Below are 8,614 nucleotides of genomic sequence, written 5' to 3' on the forward strand. Positions count from 1 at the left end.
ACAAAATGAGGGAGGGGCCCGTATTGCCCATAAACTAGTAGAGCAGATACAAGAAAAACGCGAGGAAGCGTGGCACAAGAAAACATAACGAAATAGTAGTAACAACAATCTCAAGCGATTTAGTTAACGCTCAAAAGCCCCTCGTGAAATTAACTCTGATTAAATTTCATTTAATCATCATTTTATTTTAGTAGCAATTTCTTTATGAGCATTCAATTAATTACTCCCAAAAGTATGAATTTATTGTGGTAATTCATTAAAACGCCATAGGTAACCTCAGATGGCAAAAATCATCAAATTGAGGGACCTTTTTCGAGAAGGGGGGGGGGCAATTCGAGGGTTTACGGTACTACATGCACGAATCTAGGGTATGCTGAACTTGGTTGTCCATACCTGGGAACCATACCTTTTCTCGTAATAGGCTTTTTGTTTTGGAAAGACCTTGGTGAGCTTCATGGGCAATATCTATAGCTCGTTGCTGAAGTGACTCCGGTATGACTAAACGTGTTCCTCTTAAAACAATTCTCTTCTTGCCAACAGTGAGCTCGTCATTGATTGCACCGAAAAGCTAATAAGCCACCTAGCAGAAAGGTAGCCAAAAAATACTACGGATTTCCCATCTCAATTAACCAGACATTGCTACATTTCTTGAAAAGCTTTGTCACAAGGCAGAGATCATGTTGGGCGAAATGCTGGATCGTTAACCACCTTGTTGGGTCACCCAATATCGTAAATTTCGATGTTGGACGAAATTTGACTGAGGTGGCTCTGCGCACGCGCGGTTGGCTAAAGAGCGCCAAAATTCAATCATCGCACCGTTTCTTGGGCTGGTTTCGTTCGTTTCAACAATTGCGTTTGCTTACAATCAGTTACACTTTAATTATGGACAATATAACGAAATATAACGAATTCAGTGCGAAAGAAGAGGCATCAAGCGTCAATGAAGAACTGTAGCACAATGCAGCCACAAAAAAGCGCAGGGGGACGAATTTAGGCCACGGTCTTGATAGGGGATGCGACGCTCGTCCTGAAAGACCGCGATGACAGTGAAAATATCTGAAGAGAAAATAAAAAATGAAGGGAGTGATTGCCTTTCGTTTTTCGGATAGAAATGTTTCGAAACTGTGCAGCCTTCAGCGCGAACTTCTACCCAGTCCTTTTTTCGATCTGCGCGTGAAAATGTTGGGTGAAATGTTGGATGAAATGTTGAATCGTTTGGCCACCATCGTTGGGTCACATTCCAACATAAAAGAAAAATGTTGGGCGAAATGTTGGGTGAAATGTTGGATCGTTTGACCAGGGCTTAAGATGCTGAGATACTTTAAATCATCTCTGTCAGATGCTTGCCTTCTATTTGCTCGTATAGCAGCTCGCAATGCTTGCAATGTTTTGTCAGCGTTGATAAGCGACTGTCTGGATAGATAATCAGCAGAGTTCTCGCTTCCTGCTTTGTACTGCACTTGAAACGAATAAAGTTGTAGTCGCAGAACCCATCGCTCAATGGCTCAATCCTCTCGGACGGTTTAGACGTTGAACTGCCGTAAATAGTTTTCAAAGGTTTTTGGTCTGTAATCAAGGTATATTCTTCGTTACAAAAGTTGATTTTTCGTGATTCTTAGTCGTGATTTCTTTTAGACCGCAACCTTTAGAGGAACACTGAACTTTTCCTGTTCATTTATTGAAACAAATTTGCATCGAGGCTTCAGGTACTTGCTACCATTAGCTGCTACACATTCAAGTGTTTCTAAAGCAGCAAGGTTCTAGAAAATTAACTCGGAAAGTTATTCTGCCATAGAAACAATGGTGTAGGGCACAACCTTTGGTAGAGTTGTTTTATGTACAAGCTTGGACTTCTTGAATTGACATTTTTAAAATCTAATCAAAATTCTCATCAAAAATATCTTCCTTATCCTCGTATTTAGTTCTTCATTTTTCAGTAATAATGCAATTCATTACCTTCTCTAACAGCTGCAATGGTGATGTCAATAACAGCAGCATTTCCTTTTTCTTTGCCCCATCCCCGAAAAACCCCTTATGTCATTGGAAAGGTCTTGTGAATTATTTCGGCGTTTTCGATGTCCTCTCATAATAAGGCTGTTTTTCGTACATATAGCTTTGTATATAGGTGTATATAGCATCCGGATATAGGCGCAGTGCGCTTATCAGTGGATCTTAAGCCCTGTTTACACTACACAGACTAACCTGGGTTCGCCCTAGGTTAAAAGTAATCCGGATCGAATTCTGATGCGTTTACACTTGAAACTGTCGACTTTATAGTGTAAACGGAATCAAGGGCGAGCCTGGGTTAGTTTGATAACGGCGCATGCGTAACACACAAACAATTGAAGGTGAGGAAAAACAAAATGGCGGCTGTAAATATGTACATTGTTTTTGAACTTTACAGAATACGAGAAATCGACTTTAAAAACAATTGTTCCGAGTGCGGGTTTCGTACAGTGAAAAAACTTCGCATTTGCGGTTTGCTTAGGCCCCATTTCCACTTAGTTCGGATTTTGGATTTCGCATCTGATTTCCGAACGACGAACGTTTTTCGATTTCATTCCACACTTTTACGACGTTCGAACGAATCCTTGGTGACAATTTTGGCGCGCTTTTCGGTTGTTGTTTATGAGAATTGAAAATGGCTGCTATTAATCGACGAAGCTTGTTGTTTTTGACGCGGCTTACCGATTAAGAGAAGGCAGTTGAGAGCAAAAAGCAAATACCTTGAAAATTTTGGGTACGACCAATCCTTCAACAGGGAAACAGCAAGGGGGTATTCCAACTTGGCTAGAGAAATGCAATTGGCAGATCATGAGAACTTCTTTGAATATTGCTGGATATTTTCAGCCAAGCAGCCTCTTGTGCGTTCTTGTTTTTATACATTGGATTTCCCGTGTTCCGAACGATTTCATTTTCGTGCACTTGTTCGATTAACGCTACTCCCAACTAAATCGTTACTCCAAGCAGTTTTTGGAGTCGCTGTAGATTTGATTTAGGCCATCGTCTCGAAATGCAGTGTAAACGGAATTTGCATTTAGTGTGAAATGTTTACTGTCCAGTCTTGCTGGTTTCGAGAATAGAACAAAATTGCATTTTACCTTTCTTCGATACCATTCTTCATCCTCAAGATGTTAATGTCTTAGCTCCCGTGAATTGGAGTCTAAAGTGTCCATGTTCTCTCGCAAAGTTAGAAAAAAATTCCTAGACAATATATTCTACACTTCTTATAGTTATCCATCTTGGTATGTTTGCAGAGTGGACAACTATAAGCCACCCAAGCTTAAGATCAGCACAGTTATAATACCCATTCTCATACCAGACACCTTTTAACCTATCAGACAACTTGAAGTAATTGTTACGCATCAAACATAATAGTGGCAGTAGTTTTTGAGAATCTTTAAAAACTTATGCCACCATACCTAGCTACTGTTCAAATGCACACCTGAGACCCATCCGGTAACACACAAAAGCACATTAGATAAATACAAATTACATACAAATTAACAGTTGTTAAAAGAAGAAGCAAATGGTTAATATACATTAGGTTAGACCAAACATTATCAAACGAATTTATATAGGTTACTAAGAAATACATGAGTAGATTGAAGCTAAGATGTAAACTTCATAAAGCAAAAATCTTGCAAAAAAGAGGGCTTGTATAATGTGAAAAATTTTTGGCGGTACATGATTTGGAAATGGCTTTAAAAAAAGTTAAAAATTTTACAATATACTAAAAGCTTTTTCGTCTGACACTCCTCAGAGTATAAAACTTCACAATGAGGTTCTGCAATGTTTCTAGACCCACAAGATCGAGGAGGCTCTTTGAGGATTTATCCTATCCCCCAATCTTTGGGTTGTGCGTCCTACGTACGCACACTGACACGTAAATTCATAAACAACGGAACTCTTTTGGGTGGTAGGAACACAATCATGAACGCAGCCCTTTTAAATGGATCTCCTAGTGCTGTAAACAATACGAAGATTGACAGCAAAGAAGCATTTTGTGACGGCCAGATTATACTCTGAGGAGTGTCAGACGAAAAAGTTTTTATTTTAGTTTTTATATTTAAACACGGCGGTCCAGTCAGCCAAAAAGCTGTTTTTCAGGGGGCTGTGGAAAAGCGTACAAATTAGAAGAAAGCTTATTTGTGACCAAATCGAAATCAACAGAACAAGACCAATACAAAGTAGCTATGTACATTGAGAATGAAAGAAAGAGCGTGTTTCTTGATCCACGTGCAAAAACTTGAAATAGCAGCAAGGGTTATGCGCTGAAACAACCATTGATCCAAGCTACTTACCAGACTGTTGAATAATCTATGCTTAAATGGATCATAAAAGCACAATATTTCTTATACAGCAAGTAGCAGCCCAAGCAGTTTGCGTGCTAAAATGTTTGGCGTTCACAAAAGTTCAAAGTCATGTTTACTTTTATTCAAAACACAAATCAGTGAAAATGATAAGCATGAAATGTATGCATTATTTTCATCGTGATGATAATACTTAGAGGTTACGCAAATCAAGGATATTAGCAGGTGATTCAAACAACAGCAGTTTCTTGTTCGAGGAGCGTCAAGCTGACAGTAGATACCCAGGAAGGAGAGCAAGCAGAATATTTGACAATTCTTACACAAGTGAGAAATCATTTAAAGTTTGAGCCACTGGTACCATCTTTGCTGGTACCATAACTGGTTCCATTAAGTCTTTATCCTCAAATCTTCAATCGAAATTTTTTGCTGATTCAAGTGCTGACCAAGAGCAAGACGCAATGAAGGCTTTATTCGTTCAGGTAACTTTCTTCATCATTCTATTGGCACCATTATCTGATGCCAATTTAAATGGCACATCTCAGATAAACGCAACTAGCATGCCCTCTAGGTATCTCCCATACCTTGTGAGAGTAGCGTTTCCATTATCATTTGCCGGGAATTCCCTCATTATTTATGTGATCTGGAGACGATGTTTTGGACTCGAAGGCTTAGTTCCAGAAAACTTCATCTTAATCAGCCTGTGTATAAACAATATTTTAACCAGTGGAGCAAATTTTTGCATATCTTTTACGAACTGGTTATGCAGGAAATGCCTTGCCGTTTTCATCAACATAATCGTGCTGCCACTTATTTCCCTGTCTCTGATGAATGCTACTTTGCTTGTCATTAATCGTTACATTTACTGCACAACAGACGTTTTCGCTGGTTTTTATTTCAATCGAAAAAAAGTCATCATCTACATATGTCTTTTGTCGGTCTTCTCTTACTTGTTATATTTTGTTGAGTTCATGCTACACAGAAATACGACACCCGACGGCGCACGCAGTATCTGCTTCCTGATATTGTCTGCAACTGAGATAGTGACGATGCTCGTCTTTCAATTCTTGTTGATGAAGTTTGCCTCACGAAAAGCCACACTAGATCCAGGGACCGGTCAAGCAGCAACGACAGAACATAACGAGCTCATAAGAAAATTGAAGAGGACATGTTTTACTGTTGCAAATGCATTCTTTTACATGATGGTATTTTCGCCTTACATTTGCGGCAATATTGCTTCATTTGTGGCCTCCATAGAAACAGCTTCTACAATAAATCGCGTGGCATTCATCCCAATGTTTTTGCAACCGTTGCTCGACCCAATAATTCAGATGATAACTATTAAACGCGTACGTGATGGTTGTTCTGCGCAATTATCAGCTTTAAATTCGGCAATTTTATTTGCTTGCGGTTATACCTAAAGGCTGTTTATCTGCAATGGCAGCCATATTTTGGGGGTTTTTAATGGCTACTACTAACTACCCACATTCTAGTACGGAATCCCAATTTTTCTTTAGCTGAGTCGGAGTCTCAGAAAAGCGATTGAGACACGGGAAAGGCTATAAAAATGTTAAATAAGAACATGCTGTCTAGCCTGCTTGAGTTTAAAATCACAACATAAACACTAAAGAAAATATCCACTTGCTCAGAATTATTATATAGGAGTAACTAAAAAAAAGGGATCTAAGGCAAAGATTCGCCACTCGGAGCCTAGGTTTGTTGACACTTAGTTTTACCTCTTCAAATATTATATTCTCTTATTTCACTTTTGCTAATATTTTTCTAGCTTTAACCTCAATTTTGTGATGCTATTTTACAAATTGTATTTTAGTTGCACTTGCCCTTGCTATTACAGTGCGTACAGTGGAACCTCTTACAGCGACCATTTTTGAGGATCAAGCTTAGCTGCCGTTGTTTTAGAGGCGACCGTTATGTGGAGGTGTTTTATATATTCTTTTTGTCCGAACCCTGTATATTACAGTATATGCTCGCTATGCTAAGAGATTTGAATGAAATGCAAGAAAAGCTCTTTGCCAGATGTTTGTTTTCTCTGGCAGAAAAACGTGAATAGAAAAATCCTTTTGCGTATCCTAAACTCCCTTCGACGCTTGCTAGAGTAGCTTTCTGAATTTATTTTAAAAGCTCGAATCCTATTTGAGATTAGCTAAATTTTTGTCAAATGGACATATGTTTTTGTCAAATGGAAAACATCACACCTAAATCATTGTTCGGATAAACGAGGTTCGAATGACCTAGGTTTGGCTAAATGAGGATGCACTGTATTTCGACGGACGGGGGACGGCACCTGCTCATTTTTATTTTTTGCCTCTTGGATTTCTCTCCAGGATACACCTTTCCACCAATTGGGATCCGTTATCGTTCTTTATTAAATTCTGTTTATTTCGCATTCCTCAACTTCGGCTTGATCTAAGTAAGTTGTTCATGTAGCGTAATTATGTAGGAAATCCTTTTTGTAAAATGTGTTACCATTTGTTGTTTTGTTCTTAAGTATTTATATGATGCTTCGTATGCATTGAATAGTTATTCTAAGAAAGCTAATAGTGAAACGTCAAACAAGTTGTTTTTATATTGAGCACCTATTTAGATAGCTATAAGAACTTACCTTGTAAAAGGACAAATGGTTCTAGAATCAACAATAAAACAAGAAAATGCAAATAAAATCGAGATGAAAACAAATTTATTGTATCAACATGCTTTTAGCAGTAAAGCTGTCCAGTTTAAATTGCAAGCTTTCCTACATCCTACTATCCCAGTTAATCCGTCAATTATGCTTATGTCCTGCAATGGCCTTCTTCAGTCAGAAGCGTGACGCAGGCAGCTGGGGCTCTTATAACCTAGGTTCCAGGGTAGGGCCCTTATAGATTTTCCAGGTTGGGGCCCCCTTGTAATATGAATTGAAATATATAAAAAAAGCATAAAAGGCCAGTTGCATAATGAGAAATTCACTACCATATTTTGTATATACTTCTAACAACGGCAAACATTCTCGTAACAAGCCCATAATGTTAAAAGTTCCATCAACATCATGTGACGTTCTAGGGCCTAACAATGCCTCTTCGCAGCGAAACTCAATATAAACAAACTTTATGATAAAGAATATTTAATAGAGTTCTAAATACCATACAACGAAAGCCTTTGATTAATGTATTGGAAAAAAAGCTAAATAAAGATGAACAAAGTACGAGTCTAATCTTATGAATAACACATAAATCTCCATAAAGTTTGGAAAGAGAAGAAACATAAGAGAGAAAAGGTGAAAAAAAATATAGGATCCCCACAAGGTGATGGAATTTCGGGAATTTTATTCATCATAGCTCTAGAGAATGCTTTGCAAACATTACGAAGAGATTTAGATGAAAAGAAACAAGAAGAAGATAAATAGAAAAGCCAGTGTTAACATACAATTGTGGAACACTGGCACTCACAAAAAATGAAAGCAAAGAACTAGACTGCATACATCGAAAGCAACTTCGTCAAGTACAGAATGTTAAGAGAATACACAACAAATAACTATACGAGAAGAGCAGAGAAAAACAACTGAGCGCTGAAATGGATGAAGCATAATGGAGAAGAATCGGTGATATATTGCGGTTACCATCAAGCACACCATGTCAACAGACTATGAATTACTACTTTGAATGTCCACCTAAGGCAATTCCGTGAAAGAAAAGGAATAACACTGCCTGTATTGCTTGACAATGACATCGTAGAAGCAGCAAATCACCATCAACGATTGCAAATAAGACATTTTTAAAACAAGAGAGGACCTTAACATCCTAATACATCTCGCAAACGAACGTAATGGATGGAAACACTTGACTAATCTGATTTGTAGTGATGCGCAAGATGAACTTGTGCGCCGTTGTAAGCCGAATACACAGCGAGGGAGAGAGTTCTGAAGTGTGAAGTCACCAAAACCTATTTTACAAATTTTTGAATTTTAATCACATAACATAAAGGATCGCCATGAATACTTCAAAATATGCAAAATCATTCAAACATATCTAAAATCGGGCGAGATATGGCCAATGAAAGGTTTGAAGCTTGCTAACAATTCACTGTTTTTTTTGTTCTGTTCATAATGTTATGAACAGAGACCAAAATACAGAGGTTTGATGGGGAAAGAGCCAATACACAATTTTTCTATGCATGCAAAATATTACAAAACATGTTACTTTCTACTATACTTATTCTAGTTACTATACTACACCACATGGACGATACCAAGGGGAGCGAAAGATAATGACTACCCCATGGCCAACAGGCAACGTTTAACTTTATAC

This window comes from Rhopilema esculentum, chromosome 7 (genome assembly GCF_057945365.1).
Source record: "Rhopilema esculentum isolate cy_ngs chromosome 7, ASM5794536v1, whole genome shotgun sequence".
Classification (NCBI taxonomy): domain Eukaryota; kingdom Metazoa; phylum Cnidaria; class Scyphozoa; order Rhizostomeae; family Rhizostomatidae; genus Rhopilema; species Rhopilema esculentum.